We start from the raw sequence: 16,509 nt of genomic DNA, 5'->3' as shown, positions 1-16,509 counted from the left end.
TTTTAGGTTGCTGACAAGCATTTTAATGTAGAGATGTTAGATATCAAACTAGCCTGGGATGTTGAGAAGCCACTGTGTGTGTGTGTGTGTGTGTGTGTGTGTGTGTGTGTGTGTGTGTGTGTGTGTGTGTGTGTGTGTGTGTGCTAAGGCTGTGACGATACCAGTATCGCAATATTTTTTTCATGCCAAAAATGAAAACACGAAGCAGACCAATCTCTTTGGTCCTTTAAAAACCTGCTGTATGTAACATATTGTACTACAGTTTAGAAAATAAATACATGCGACTCTGGATGACAACATGATGCTTGTTTCCAACATTAGAGCTGATTTCTAAACCAGTTCAACCCGCTTTGTGTTGTGTTCCCTTACCCCCATACTAACGAGTATCACCATACTGGTATGGTCCCGGCCCTAGTGTGTGTGTGTGTGTGTTTGACAATGTGTTCATGTTGAGAAAGATATAGAGACAGGGTGTGGGTGCATTTTGGGGAGAAAGAGCGGGCAGTAGAGGGAGTGTGTGTTTTTGACACTGTTTGAGAGATGGAGAGAGACTGTGTGCATATTTTTGGGAGAAGGAGAGAGAAAGACTGAGGAGGAAGGAGTGTGTTCCTGTGTGTGTGTGTGTGTGTGTGTGTGTGTGTGTGTGTGTGTGTGTGTGTGTGTGTGTGTGTGTGTGTGTGTGTGTGTGTGTGTGTGTGTGTGTGTGTGTGTATGTATGTATGTATGCTTCTCCATGCAGATTGGGATGTGAGGCTCTCTCTGCCGTATCTTTGACAGTGTGTGAGTAATGGAACAGTCCCTCGGTTCCAAACAGGGCCAACAGAATAATGATGAGGCTGGGGGAGGGTGAGAGCTGCTCCTGAGTGAGCTGTGAGCTCCGGGCCTGACTGTCCTGCTGGACCTCTGCCTGGACTGATGGGAGCTGTCAATAACTGAGCCCAAGACTCGCTTGGGCTGCACAACCCTGCCAGCATGTCTCTGGCTGTGGGTCTGCCGGTCTGTCTGTCTGTCTGCCAGCCTCTTCTCTAAGTCTGACTGTTTGCCTGCTGTTTGCCTGATTGGGGGAGTGTGTCTATCTGTATTGGGTGCATTATCCTGTCTGTCTGTCTGTCTGTCTGTCTGTCTGCCAGCCTCTTCTCTACGTCTGACTGTTTGCCCCGCTGTTTGCCTGATTGGGGGAGTGTGTCTATCTGTATTAGGTGTATTATCCTGTCAGTATGTCTGTCTAGCTTATCAGTGTCTATGTGGCCACCTGTATGTCCTTGTGCGTGTCCATGTGTCTCACTGGCAGCCTGCCTGTCTGTCTACCTCTCTAGCGCACTTTCATTCTGCCTGTCTGTCTGCTTCCCTCTCTCCCTCCAGACTCCCACCCAGCCGTCTCCCTCTCTCCCTCCAGACTCCCACCCAGCCGTCTCCCTCTCTCCCTCCAGACTCCCACCCAGCCGCCTCCCTCTCTCCCACCAGACTCCCACCCAGCCGCCTCCCTCCCTCCCTCCAGACTCCCACCCAGCCGTCTCCCTCTCTCCCTCCAGACTCCCACCCAGCCGCCTCCCTCTCTGCATCTAAAATGTTTGAATCCCATTAAGACCCGAACAGTGTCGGGGTGAATCTCAAACACTTCCAGATGCGTCATCAATGTTGTGGGCCTCCAGTCAGACAGAATCGATCCATTCATGTGTCTCCCAAATGGCACACTACCCCTACTTACTTCTTTCAATAGGGCTCTTGTCAGAAATAGTGCACTATGTAGGCAACCTCCCCTCCTGGCTCACTTCACCAAGCCAAAACCCTCCTCAGGCACAACTCTCCCTCCTAGCCTGTCTATCCTGTCAACTACACTTCACATCATCGCCTCATTTCCTCAACTTCCTGGAAACAAGTTAGTTCTTGTTAGTCCATTCTATTCATTCTATTTCTATGCATTTAATCCTCTCCAATAAGTGAAATCCGGATAGATAACTTTTGAAGAACAGGGCCCAGGGGATGCGGATTGTTCTGTTCCACCCTCTCACATATAGGCTGGTTGTAATGAGATTTAGGGAGGATCAAGGACCGTGTTGTGTGGGACTGGAATATAATTAGAGCTTTGGAAAGGAAAGACATTAGTATATTCTAAATAGTAATAATAGTATTTAAAGTGTGGGATTGAATGAGGATTCATAGCTCAAGTTATGAGAACAATGATTTGAGTCATTATCCACTCTGCAATTTTTACTGCAGTTATTATACGTTGGTTTTTAGGCCCATTAAACAAGGTTATGCTAAGTCATTGAGCTGGAACTGATCTGGTTTGAGGAAATTGGTTTGAGGAAAAAGTTTATCTGCTGTGTCTTAAGCGCAATGTAATTAGTATATAACGACTCTATCATTGCAAAACTATCCGCTTCTTTCTCTTCTAGAATGCCAGTAGTTGTCGTTCAGCAGTTATGATGATGGCATTACTTCCTCATGTAAAGTAGGACTAACTTCTCTGTACGTGATCAATGATTGGTTGAGAAGACACGTTTGCACCAATTAGTTAAGAAGTGAATTAGTACAGAAACATGAGCCGAGCACAGCTTCACTCATGTTCAATTGAACTGGATGAACGCTACATTATTTGTTGACTGATTTCACCAACATTCAGTGAAAAATGGGCATCAAAGAGCGTGACATATTGGCAGATGAGATCAACTGTTAGTATCCCATTGATTGCAGAGAAGAGAAATAGACATGCCACGTGTGCTCATTCACTCTCCTTCGTCTACAGTGAGGAGGAGTGTTAATTGCGGGTGAAGAGTGAGGGATCTGTGATGTGTGCAGATGGATTTGTCTCTAATTGCTCAGCTGCATGATCTCTGTGTGACGGGATATCTTCTCTGTTTCCAGACCACGCACTAAAGTATCCAGTCCCTCTCAGAAACTGATTCACATATCTACTCTACAATCAGTAAGTCATCTAGCCTACAGCAGGACTGTACTCAGAAGTGGATATATATATATATATATATATATATACAGTGCCTGTCAAAAGTTTGGACACACCTACTCATTCAATGGTTTTTCTTTATTTGTACTACATTGTAGCATAATAGTAAAGACATGAAAACTATGAAACAACACATGGAATCATGTAGTAACCAACAAAGTGTGGAACAAATCAAAATATATTTTATTTTCAGTAGCCACCCTTTGCCTTGATGACAGCATTGCATAATCTTGGCATTCTCTCAACCAGCTTCATGAGGTTGATTCATGAGGTTGACCTGGAATGCATTTAAATTAACAGGTGGGCCTTAGGTTAATTTGTGGAAGTTCTTTCCTTCTTAATGCATTTGAGCCAATCAGTTGTGTTGTGACAAGGTAGGGGTGGTATACAGAATATAGCCCTATTTGATAAAATACCAAGTCCATATTATGGCAAGATCAGCTCAAATCAGCAAAGAGACAGTCCATCATTAATTTTAAGACATGAATGTCAGCCAATACGGAACATTTCAATAACTTTTAGAGCTTCTTCAAGTGCAGTCTCAAAAACCATCAAGCACTACGATGAAACTGGCACTCATGAGGACCACCACAGGAAAGGAAGACCCAGAGTTACCTGTGCTGCGGAGGGTAAGTTCATTAGAGTAACCAGCCTCAGAAATTGCAGGCCAAATAAATGCTTCACAGAGTTCAAGTAACAGGCACATCTCAACTTTAACTGTTCAGAAGAGTCTGCGTGAATCAGGCCTTCATGGTCGAATTGCTGCAAAGAAACCACTACTAAAGGACACGAATAATAAGAAGAGACTTGCTGGGAGCAATAGACATTAGACCGGTGGAAATCTGTGCTTTGGTTTGATGAGTCCAAATTTGAGATTTTTGATTCCAACCGCTGTGTCTTTGTGAGACACAGAGTAGGTGAACGGATGATCTCCGCATGTATGGTTCCCACCTTGAAACATGGAGGAGGGGTGTAATGATGTGTGGGTGCTTAGCTGGTGAAACTGTCAGTGATTTATTTAGAATTCAAGGCACACTTATACAGCTTGGCTACCATAGCATTCTGTAGCGATACGCCATCCCATCTGGTTTGCGCTTCGTGGGACTATAATTTGTTTTTCAACAGGACAATGACCCAACACATCTCCAGGCTGTGTAAGGGCTATTTGACCAAGAAGGAGAGTGATGGAGTGCTGCATCAGATGACCTAGCCTCCACAATCACCTGACCTCAACCCAATTGAGATGGTTTGGGATGAGTTGGACCGCAGAGTGAGGAAAAGCATCCAACAAGTACTTATATGTGGGAACTCCTTCAAGACTGTTGGAATAACATTCCAGGTGAAGCTGGTTGAGAAAATGCCAAGAGTGTGCAAAGCTGTCCTCAAGGCAAAGGGTGGGTACTTTGCGAATCTAAAATCTATAATATATTTGATTTGTTTAACACTTTTTTGGTTACTAAATGATTCCATAGTTTTGATATCTTCTCTATTATTCTGCAATGTTGAAAATAGCAAAAATAAAGAAAAACCCTTGAATGAATAGGTGTGTCCAAACATTTGACTGGCACTGTATATATAGAGAGAGCTTTCTGGGTTAGTTTAGTTGCTTGTGTCAGCTAAGTCTATGTATAGTCTCATAGCAAAAGGTCTGAATACTTATGTCAATTATTTGTAATTTTAATACATTAATACATTTGTAAACATTCCTAAAATCTGTTTTTGTGTGTGTGTGTGTGTGTGTGTGTGTGTGTGTGTGTGTGTGTGTGTGTGTGTAGATTGATGAGGGAGAAAAAGTATTTAATACATTTTAGAACAAGGCTGTAATGTAACAGAATGGAAAAGGGAAGGGAAAAGCCAGTGGGTCTGAATACATTCCGAATACACTGTATTGTAGCTAGAAGCCATGCACAGCATTTTGGACATTCAGACCGTTCAGACAATGTCAGCAAGTGTATTGTCACATGCCTCCTACCAGGAAATAGCAACTCCAGGGTCAGGGAAAATGTACTTGTCACTGAACGTCCATTGTACCTGAGAGGGTCTGTAGTTTTGAGCTTAAAGGAATAATCCACTCAAAAATATATAATAGATATATATTTTTTCATTAGTTCACTGTTGATACAGTGCCAAAGTGTTTTGCATGTCAGCAATCAAGTTTTCAAGATATTGGACTTTCAAGAAGCAAATTGTCACTTGCCACCATCATGATGATGCAACATCCATCATATGATGCAGAACGCAGTGGATTTTTCCTTTTAATGCAGAGGGATGGGTCTAAATCTTTAACTACTCTACCATCCTAAGAACCAAACTATTTACAAGGGAATACCCCTGGGCCCTAAATCAAATGTTTATGTTAATACATAGCTAGATAAGTCTACAAGTCCATTTCTGTTCATCTATCTTCCCTACTGAGAAAATGTTGTCTCCCGGTGACGGCCATTTTAGCTAAGTGCAGATCCTTTTCCAAATGTCCAACTCCTTTATTCAAATCATCTTCATGTGAATGAACAGATAAGTCCCATATCAGTGCACTTATCTTCCCCAGTGAGAGAATGTTGCCCTGAAGGTGGCCATCTTGGCTGAGTACTGCTGAGCGCAGGTTATTTTCAAATACATTATCTTTATTACACTCCCTTTATTCAAATCATCTTCATGTGAATAAACAGAAAGATAGGTCCCATATCAGTGCATCTTTCTTCCACCAGTGAGAGAATGTTGTGGCCCAGTTGCAGCCATTTTGTCTGAGCAGTGCAGCATTGTCCTAGTGAATGACAGCTCCAGCTGCATTATTGATTATTAGTGCTCGGGGGGGGCGAGCGCCACTTTCCAGCACAGCAACTTGTGTTGATAAAGCAGACACATCAGATAGGAGTTGACTGGAGCTGCTTTTAGCAGCCCTGGAGTGTCTGTGAACGTAGGAGACAGACGGCTGGTGAACGCAGCCCGGTGCGCAGCGGTAGGAGACAGGCGGCTGGTGATCGCAGCTCGGGCGCCGCAGCAAATACCCATCCGTCTGTGTAATAGGGCTTGTCAAAGTTTTAAAGTGGATCAGCAGTTCACTATGAGCGGGGCGCGTTCGTTCCGAAACGAGAGGCTGATCAGCTGTGAAAGCCCCATTGAGGGCTCTCTAAAAACGCTGTTGATGCGGAACGATTTTATTTTTGTCAGTGTGTGACTTCCTTCCTGTCCCATTCTCATTCTGTCACTGTTGTCAGGCCAGGTTTTTCTACGTTTAATCTGTACCATTCATTCGCACCTCTCCTCTCCTCAACCGCATTGGTTATTTACCAACAAACGGAAGCGGAATGAATTAATAATTGAATTAGTTTTCTGCTCTTCTTGAAGCCTTATGTAAATGGATGACATCTATAATTGGGCCGCCACATCCCATCAGCGGTATAGGGACCTTTTTCTCTGTGGTTAGTTTCTTTTCAATATAGATCCTTGTTGTGCTTGGGGTGAAGAGACTCGTTGCTGCTATCCCTGTCTTATCTCTTGATCATTCTTCTTCTCACTTTCTCACACACACACACACACACACACGTATGCCTGCGTGCGCACACGCTTTCCACCTCTGTTAGTCGAATGGTATGCCAGCAGGATACCACCCTATATCCCACTGCTGACTTGCTTCTGAAGCTAAGCAGGGTTGGTCCTGGATGGGAGAACAGATGTTGCTGGAAGTGGTGTTGGAGGGTCAGTAGGAGGCACAGTTTCCTCTGGTCTAAAAAAATGTATCCAAAAGCCCCAGGGCAGTGATTGGGGACATTGCCCTGTGTAGGGTGCGGTCTTTCGGGTGGGGCGTTAAACGGATGTCCTGACTCTCTGTGGTCACTAAAGATCCCATGGCACTTATCGTAAGAGTAGGGGTGCTAACCCTGGTGTCCTGGCTAAATTCCCAATCTGGCCCTCATACCTTCACGGTCACCTAATCATCTCAAGTTTACAATTGGCTCATTAGTCTCCCTCCTCTCCCCTGTAACTATTCCCCAGGTCGTTGCTGTAAATGAGAATGTGTTCTCAGTCAACTTACCTGGTAAAATAAGGGTAAAACAAAAGATTAAGAAGTCGGTAAGATGAGGAAGCCTGCCCTCAGGCAACCCAGACAGCCCACCCACTCCCCCTCAAACTAGACATGTGATGTCTGTCTGGTTCTGTGTTCAGCAGTGTGGGGTTGGCAGAGGGGCTTATGTTATGAGGAACAAGACAGCCAACCCAGAATGGCCAACCACGAGTGAAGGACTTTGTAAAAGGTGGTAATTCAGTCTAATCATCATTACACAGTCATTACATTAAGACATCACTTATTCGTTGCTCTCTCTGTGTGTGTGTGTGTGTGTGTGTGTGTGTGTGGGTGGGTGTGTTCTCCGAGGCTCTGCCTGTCTCTCCTATTAATCCTCAATGTAATCACCAGTCTTGGCTGCAGCAACCAGAAGCCTACTACTCAGACATGTTCTTAAAATTTAACTTTTCAAGCTTTGATGCATGTTTACTTGGCTTTTTGCCGGCCTTGGAAGTGCTGGGAGTTGTTGTTGTAAAAATTCTGGAGGCAATAATTGTTTGTCTCCGAGAGAGCGAGAGAGACATAAGTGAGATATTTTAAAGCAGCGTTGTCCTTCGGTTAAAGATGGAACTACTGACATCATTATTGCATCATCTATTTGGACTAAGAGTACTGTACAATACAACCAGATAACTTTGTGACATCTGCTGATTTGATTTTCTGCTTTATCTCACGAACACGTTCTACACGTATTTCAACTGGTAGACAGTTATGGAAGATATTTTCTTTTGACAGTCTCGTTACAATCAATTGAGGAATGGTTTAATCTAATCAGGGCGGCAGATAGAGGGAGAGAAACATGCTCAGTCATTCTCCACACACTTTTGAACCGCTGCCATCCACTTCACACAGTCTTCACTCCTAGACTGCCAGGACATGACAAGCAAGAGTAACTCCTAATGCAACAGAGAGGGGCAACGTTGTTACATCCAATGCCTGTTTGCCTGAGGCTGATGCCGATGCCGCGCAGGTGCTTGTACGCGTCTACACATGCATATACACACACTCGCATTCAAACGCACACACGGACATACACACATGGAAATAGTACTCAAGCGTATTGAGCTGGTCTTGCTCTTTTGCTTTCGTTGTCCTTTTTTATTTTTTGCATTGTTGATTTCTTTTTTAATTTCTATTTTTCTTTTGTTCTTTTTGTTGGTGCATTGTGGGACTGTGGCTTGGGTGGGGGGGGGGGGGGGTGTAAAGGAGAGGTTTGTTTTTCGGGGTGGGGGAGGGGGGGGGGATCTTGACTGGTTGGTGGCCTGGTGGTTGGGAGCTTGGGCCGGTGACCGATAGGACACTGGTTCGGGTCCCCGTTTTGACTTAGTGGGAGTTCTGTCGAGGTGCCCTTGAGCAGGGCGTTGACCCTGGTTGCTCCTGTGTGTGGCTCTGGATGGGAGTCTGTTAGAAGACTGAATGTAATGTAAATGTTGATTGGCTTCACTGCAGGTAGATTGTATGTTTTAATATTCGATAAATCAAAAATGATAATCAAAACATTCTAATGCAACACGGTTGTGTGTGTGGACACATGTCTGTCTGTGTGTGGACACATGTCTGTCTGTGTGTGGACACATGTCTGTGTGTGTGTGGACACATGTCTTTGTGTGGACACATGTCTGTCTGTGTGTGTGTGGACACATGTCTGTCTGTGTGTGTGTGGACACATGTCTGTCTGTGTGTGTGTGGACACATGTCTGTCTGTGTGTGTGTGGACACATGTCTGTCTGTGTGTGTGTGGACACATGTCTGTCTGTGTGTGTGTGGACACATGTCTGTCTGTGTGTGTGTGGACACATGTCTGTCTGTGTGTGTGTGGACACATGTCTGTCTGTGTGTGTGTGGACACATGTCTGTCTGTGTGTGTGTGGACACATGTCTGTCTGTGTGTGTGTGGACACATGTCTGTCTGTGTGTGTGTGGACACATGTCTGTCTGTGTGTGTGTGGACACATGTCTGTCTGTGTGTGTGTGGACACATGTCTGTCTGTGTGTGTGTGGACACATGTCTGTCTGTGTGTGTGTGGACACATGTCTGTCTGTGTGTGTGTGGACACATGTCTGTCTGTGTGTGTGTGGACACATGTCTGTCTGTCTGTGTGTGGACACATGTCTGTCTGTCTGTGTGTGGACACATGTCTGTCTGTCTGTGTGTGGACACATGTCTGTCTGTGTGTGTGTGTGGACACATGTCTGTCTGTGTGTGTGTGTGGACACATGTCTGTCTGTGTGTGTGTGTGGACACATGTCTGTCTGTGTGTGTGTGTGGACACATGTCTGTCTGTGTGTGTGTGGACACATGTCTGTGTGTATGTGGACACATGTCTGTGTGTATGTGGACACATGTCTGTGTGTGTGTGCAACCTGGCGTCAGTGTATGTGCATTTGTGTGTGTGTATTCGTTGTATGTATCTGCATACACACCTGCTTGTGTGTACATGAATCCATGTATTTCTGTCTAAATCAAATCAAATCAAATTTATTTATATAGCCCTTCGTACATCAGCTGATATCTCAAAGTGCTGTACAGAAACCCAGCCTAAAACCCCAAACAGCAAGCAATGCAGGTGGAGAAGCACGGTGGCTAGGAAAAACTCCCTAGAAAGGCCAATACCTAGGAAGAAACCTAGAGAGGAACCAGGCTATGTGGGGTGGCCAGTCTAGGCATCTCTCCAGACACTACAGGTCCTCAAAAAACCCCATCTGGAACAGAAAGAGAGCAATCTATATTACTTTATAGTATGCATATAAATCATATCCATGAGGTATTGACCGCATATTCTCCAGTTATGGCCGCCCCACAACAAAAGCAGTTAAACACTTGGCCTGGCAAAGTATCTGTGAAACGCCCGGGCCGAGGAACTTTGAGTGATACATTTTATGCGTCCTTAGCTGCCTGTGGTAAAAACGCATTTTAATGCTGGAGTCTGTCCAGTGGTCAATGATGGTGATTTATTAGGAAAGGGAAGCGAAGGGGTAAGAGGGAGTCCGACGGGATTCGTTTGCTTCTTAAGCACTTCGTTTGGGAAATGACGCAGAGAGAGGTGGGTATGGTGATGTCTCTCCCAGGACACATTGCCCCTCCAAGTACAGTTGCATCATCTGCATAGAAATAGATTGGGTAGAAATGCTTGGTTGAATACAGAGCAGGCAGAGCTCAGTGAGAAAGCTGTGGTCAGTGGAATACTTCAAATGATTCCGTCCTGATTCCCATCTGGTTGGCAAACATCACTTCTCCCATATGTGATAACAGGTCTATGGATTCCATTTCTAGTTCTACCTCTCTAAAAGGGTTACAGACAGGAAATGTTTAAAGACATTTTCAACAAGCAACACTTGAAAAATAATCTGTGTGTGTGTGTGTGTGTGCTCCATCTTTACTGATTCCTTTGCCGCTGCCCAAGGAGAGCTTATGAATTTTACATAGCTGTGCGCTATTACACACACACACACACACACACACACCACACACACACACACACACACACACACACACACACAGACACAGACACAGACACAGACACAGACACAGACACAGACACAGACACAGACACAGACATAAGCATTCCCTAGTGTGGTGCCCTCTACAAGAGCAGCATGTCAACCACCCCCTTTCCCTCCTCTCTCTCTCACACACACTCCCTTGCTCAAGAAGGGGCCATCTATCTCTACTCTGGACAGAGGCAGCAGGAGCCAATGAAAATAAAGTTAGTTTGTGCTGCAGTCACCACATTGCCAGAGCTGCAGCGAACCCACACAGCCATCTGGGAACCTCTCTGGTGTTCAGCTGCACGCCTGCCGGTCCAACCCCAATGCTCCCCTCGCCGCCGCGCCACTGCCAGGGCACCAATCGTTAACAATCCCCCTTTCCCCTCCTCTCTCCTCTGTCTCTCCCTCCCTCCCCCCTCCCTCCGGTCTCTCCCTTGACCTTTCCCAGGCAGTGTGTTTCTCCGCTCCAAGCAGGTGGTTCTGTCCAGTCAGCCAGCCAGGCTATAGGACATCTGCTCTTGCTGCTGCTGTTGACATTGTTCTCAGAATCTCTGTCTGTACTGTAAACACAGCAACATAGATCTGTAGAGTAACTAGTGCAGTGCCTAGAGGTGCTCTGTGTGAAGCTGTCTGTTTACCTCCGTGTTCTCCTCTCCATCAATAGCACATCGACAAGACCGAGAGGCCGGACACACACGCAGAGGGACGGACGCAAGCCTTTTGTCTTCCTGGAGACGTCCTTCGACACCAGGTAGGAGCAGTTTATTTTGTGAATTTGCTGAGCGTGTGTGATTGTGACAGTGTGTTGGTGAATCTTGTGGCAGAATTTGAAGCCGACGTGAGGGGCGTGTGTACATTTCTATGTGGAAGTGCACGGACCTATCAGCATGCAGATGTGCATTACTGTGCCAGTGTTTGTGTGATATTTCCTGCATTGGAAAACATTGAAAAAGTCCACTACACTGCTGCAACCATCGTCCTTTGTATAAAGACGGTTGTACATTTCACATAGAGTTGCAAGGTGAGTCCATTTGTGCAGTAGTGGCTTCATTTGACAACAACAGTGTCAGTACTACTGTAGCTTCCATTCTGCCATGTCATTCCACTCTCCGATGTGCTCTAGTCATTTCCAGATTTTCAGTTTCTACATGTAATGAAAGTGTTCTGACCTGGACAGTGGTCAGGCCACCAGTGCAGTGTTCTGATGTTGTGGTGGGTTCTGGAACCCAAATGTAGTGGCTTGTATTCTCCAGTACCCTCTACGGCAACGCCAAGTGCAGAAGCAGGTTGTAAGAACGTCTCTGGATGCCTTTTGCCCCCTGGCCGGTACAGCGGTCACCCGAGGTCCTTTACCTCATAATCCCTTGCACCACTAACTCACTCAGGCTGACTCAATGATACAGTGGCAATGGGGATTAAGCCGTGGGTTGTAAGAGTGCGCAAGATGCTAACCCACTCAGATGAGTGAGTTTTCCCCTCAGCATTTGGTAGCCAGTGCCATTAGCATCCGGGTTTATAGCTAGCAGGTTGTCTAAGTGTAGTCTGTCGACAGAGATGGACTGCTTCACTAGGATCAGATAAACCCGCACTCAGTGTTCCCCGGCAAGATGGATGAGAACATTTGCATGCTAGCGTTGTCTGTTTCTCCACCTCTTCTCCTCCTCCTTTCCAGTTTCCATCCGCTCTTTCTTTTTATCCCTGCCCGGGCTTCTTTATTTCTTAAAGAAGCGACGGCCGCCACATAAATTACGGGGTATTCAGGAGGGATATCATGACGGTTAATGTATTATTCACAGTTGACTGGTGTTTAATTAATTGCCCCTGCAGTGAATAGTACTTGAGCACATGGGGTAGAGAAAGACAAGTGGGCCCCTTCCAAATAAAACCCAGGTCCTCTGGTTAATCAACGGGCCTCGATAGCGAGCCAGTGGAAGACGCAGCGTTCGGTAAAAGAGAGGTTTAATCATACTGTCAGGAAGTACACGTGCTGCACAGTCTGGATGTTTACGTCTTTGTCGTGACGGATCCTTAATTGCGGGTGGCGCAATTTGCGGCGTGGTAGCTCGTTATCAAAGGGTGGGGAACGTTTTTAACCAAAGCAGTTTCACGTATTGGATGGGAGATAGAGGTGGGACTGTGAGATTTAAAGGGAGACCGCTCTGACTGAAGAGATGCCCCGTTGTCTTGTTATGTTGTTATTAATTATATGTCACGTGTGGTAGGATACTGTTTTCCTGAGCGCTGGCTCAGGTGGCTTGACATTCCTTGATGCCATGTTGCATCTCTCTCAGCCAGATAAAGTGGGTTATCCCATTTGGAAAACAACTGCAGAGATCCTGAAACACTCATGAGTCATGACGTGCTGTTGTTTTAAGGGCTACTTTACCATCTGTACGCAACGTGTTTTCCTGTAGTCTTATACATGAGATGGATTTCTTCCTACATAATCTATTAATCTTTCTAAAGCCCAATGTTACATTATGTTAATGTTGTCGTAGCACAACAGCAGTGCTTGCCGTGGTTGATTCATTACAGACAAAACAGATGTCTTATCATCAAATCATTAAAGGCCCGGTGCAATAAACATTCTGTTTACCCTTCATTGTGTATCATGTTGTACAACAGCTGATGAAACTAACACTGTAGAAGTGTGGAAAAAATGTGATCGGTGTTATTTTCTGATAGTTATTTCCTGGTTGAAAATATAATCTACACAGGACCTTCTAATCAGCAGGTTTGCATGGGCGAGAGTTTCGGCTTTCCATGGTGACATCACCATGAAGTAAATTAGTTATTAGACCAATAACAAAGAGTGTTCCAAACCTCTGCCAATAGTTTGTTTTCAGTCTCCCCCTCCCCACTCAGAACACTCCCAGACAGTCCTTGACAAATCGTTTTTTTGTTGCCTAAAAGCAATTTTTGCCCATTTCAATGTAAATCTATTACAGTAAGGTGCTCACTTGTACCCTCAAATGATTTGATATTGATATAAAAAATGGCTGCATTGGGAATTTTTAAGGAGGGAAAGCTATTGAGTTTTCACATTCCCTCTTCCTCAAGTTTCTATTTAATACTTTAAGAAATCTTCAAGCTGTTACTGGCGGACTTCAAAGGTTTCTGAGGCAAAGCATCTCTCGCTCTCTCTCTCTAACTCTCTCTCTCTCTAACTCCCAACCACTCGCCTACTTTCTCTTCTATGCACTATCTTAGTCAGATGAAATGTGTTATCCCATTTGGACACAATGGCAGAGACCGTGAACATGGCATGCTGTATTTTAATGGTGTGATCATTGTTGCCAAAGGCTACTGTGTGTACACTGTCTCTCATGCTGTTAGATAGCATTCTGTTGTTTTACATACAAATGTCTTTCTTTTTACATCCTTTAGTGTCTTTCTAAACTATGTTGCATTATGTACATTTTTATGGAGCGCAACAGCACTGCTTGTCATGGTTTATTCATTACAGATAAAACAGATGGCCTTATCATCAAATCATTAAGGAGGGAACACTATTGAGTTGTCAAATTCCCCCTTCTGAAGTTTCTATTTAATTCTTTACCAAATCTTCAAGCTGTTACTGGCCGACTTCATTGGTTTCTGAGGCAAATTGTCCCTCCCTCCCTCCCTCCCTCCCTCCCTCCCTCCCTCCCTCCCTCCCTCCCTCCCTCCCTCCCTCCCTCCCTCCCTCCCTCCCTCCCTCCCTCCCTCCCTCCCTCCCTCCCTCCCTGGCTCTCGGTCTCCTCTCTCTAGCTCTCTGTCTCTGTCTCTCTCTTTCACCATCTCTTCATTTAACTCCCACCCACTCCCCTACTTTCTCATATCTGCTGTATTGTGTGACCTTATTCTAGTCACAGCATCACCTCCATCTCCCTAGGGTTGTTAACCTCATAACTAAACCAAACCACTATGTCCCTCTCTTGTCATAGAACCACAGATGTAGTGTTGGTGGAGAATAGAATACAGATGCTCTACTAGTACATCATACCTACACTGCCTAGAATTTATCCTCGGATACAAAATTCCCATGAAGCTACACAGAGAGACACATGACAGCTAGGTCTGCTGTCATGAACTTTCAGCGAGCCCGAGGTGTGTGGTTTCAGTGCGTCAGAATGTGGTCTTAATTAAATGTTTGAATATGTTGTAAAGGGGATTGGGCTAAATGAAATGCTTTCTCCTGTTTCCCGAGGCAGGTTTAGAATGCAAGGTGTACGTGGCGACCTTTGTGTCAAACATTAGCCTCGACCACAAACAAGGTGCGGCAGGTATCTTTTCTTTCTCTAGCAGTGTTTGTTCTAGTTCTGTTCAGAGTGATGATCTGGCCATCATTTGTAACTTTACGACTCTGTATTAAACACTGTGGCAAAAGCCTGCTTCATTAAGAATCACTTGAAAATAAGGTCTGATGCATAAAAGCCTGACAGACTTTTATGCGCTCATTAATAAACATTTATGACTTAATTCTAATGTGACTGACAGCCTATTTATATGTAATCGTTGCTCATGCATAAAAGTCCTTTGAGTTCATCATAGTGGAATGCACTGTGAAAAGTAACTGCCTGATTCATTAAAGCAATTGAGTAGTGGCTACTCAAACATCTCCTACGGTCAGGTGAACTCAAACCATATAAGTGGTACTAACTACTAACTATCTCAATAAGATCTCTTATCGCTTAACGTTTTTGAGAACTGTTAACCAGTTTGAAGTTATTGAGTAAACTTTTTATTTGTTCTGCAAATCTTAAGTTATGATTATTTAATATTTTAAAGTCAATCTAACATTTATTAAATAAGTTGTTCTTACTTGATTTTATCACATTTTACATCTTTACTTAAAATAAAGTAGTAGTCAGACACTGATATTTGCGTAAAAAACACTATCTGTGTAGTGCTGAGATAGAATTCTAATGTTTTTGCAAGTTCTGAATACTTAACAGTGTCATTTGGGTCTGTTTTTAGAGGATTGTGGGTAATTCAACATTTTTAGACTATGATACTTTCACACAATGTTGTATGCATATGTGAAGTGTATTTCTAAAATAGTATTAAGCGGTTTGTTGTGTAATTGTTCATGATGAACGGATATCAAAACCGTCGGACAAATTGATGTTCAATAAAGAGACAAGCCATTCCCACCATCAACAAGTTCATGTGCACCACTCTTAATGACTGTGGCTAATGCAGCTTCCTGTAATGCTTACAGTCAGTGGTGATTGGCATGCTTACAGTCTGGTGTGCAAGTGGGATGCATGCCACTACACAACACTAAACAATACATAAATTGCACTATACCACTGTTACACCTGGCTATCAGTGGAACCTTTTCTGGCAGTGAAACAGTTCATTCAGCCTCATTTACTGCCTTTAAAAAAACATAGCTGATATGGCTGACTTGCTAAAACAAACGTGGTTTCTACTGACTATGGCATAAGGGAACGTTGAGCGCATAAGAGGCAATCCGTGATTTTGATTAAGACATCAATGAGCGAGCTAGGACAGAAGTAGTCAATATAACTATTTGTTCAGCACTTTTGAAATGTACAGCGACAGAATTCAAAACATGGGCTGTTCTTAGAGTGTTCTCCCTGTACACCAATTCAGAACCATTGGATAAATAAACGGGGCATATAAGCAAACAATGAAAGCTCTTACAATTTTCAGTGATTACATTTCTCAAAAACAGGTTATAGGCTACATGTGAACCACCAAGTCAGAACAGTAGGTGAAAATAAGAGGTGAAAATAGACCAAACTATTAGAGTGAGGCACATTGGCTACTAACAGCTTACTACACAACATACACTTAGTATTGCTTTCTTAGCTACAGTATACATATCTCCCTGGCATATTACATAATTTATGCAGCAGCATACAAGACATTTTTGGACTCACCTTGTTGTGCTGTGCTCACTTGAACAGGAAGGTTCTTCGTGGCAAATTTTGGCATCAAACTTTGTCATCAAATCTGGCATTCTCTGGATTTATCG

General features: G+C 44.2%; 1 protein-coding gene across 1 annotated transcript in view; it reads left to right on the top strand.

The window, feature by feature from the left end:
* Positions 1 to 16,509, top strand: part of LOC109881902 (type II inositol 3,4-bisphosphate 4-phosphatase-like) — a 340,632-nt gene that overhangs the window by 3,239 nt on the left and 320,884 nt on the right. The window contains exon 2 of the mRNA XM_031828224.1: positions 11,188 to 11,274. The gene's annotated coding sequence lies outside the window, so the exon portion shown is untranslated. The remainder of the gene's footprint in view (positions 1 to 11,187; positions 11,275 to 16,509) is intronic.

Source organism: Oncorhynchus kisutch, linkage group LG7 (genome assembly GCF_002021735.2).
Source record: "Oncorhynchus kisutch isolate 150728-3 linkage group LG7, Okis_V2, whole genome shotgun sequence".
Taxonomy (NCBI): domain Eukaryota; kingdom Metazoa; phylum Chordata; class Actinopteri; order Salmoniformes; family Salmonidae; genus Oncorhynchus; species Oncorhynchus kisutch.
The sequence above is the reverse complement of the archived record's forward strand: the minus strand, read 5'-3'. Positions and strand labels throughout refer to the sequence as shown.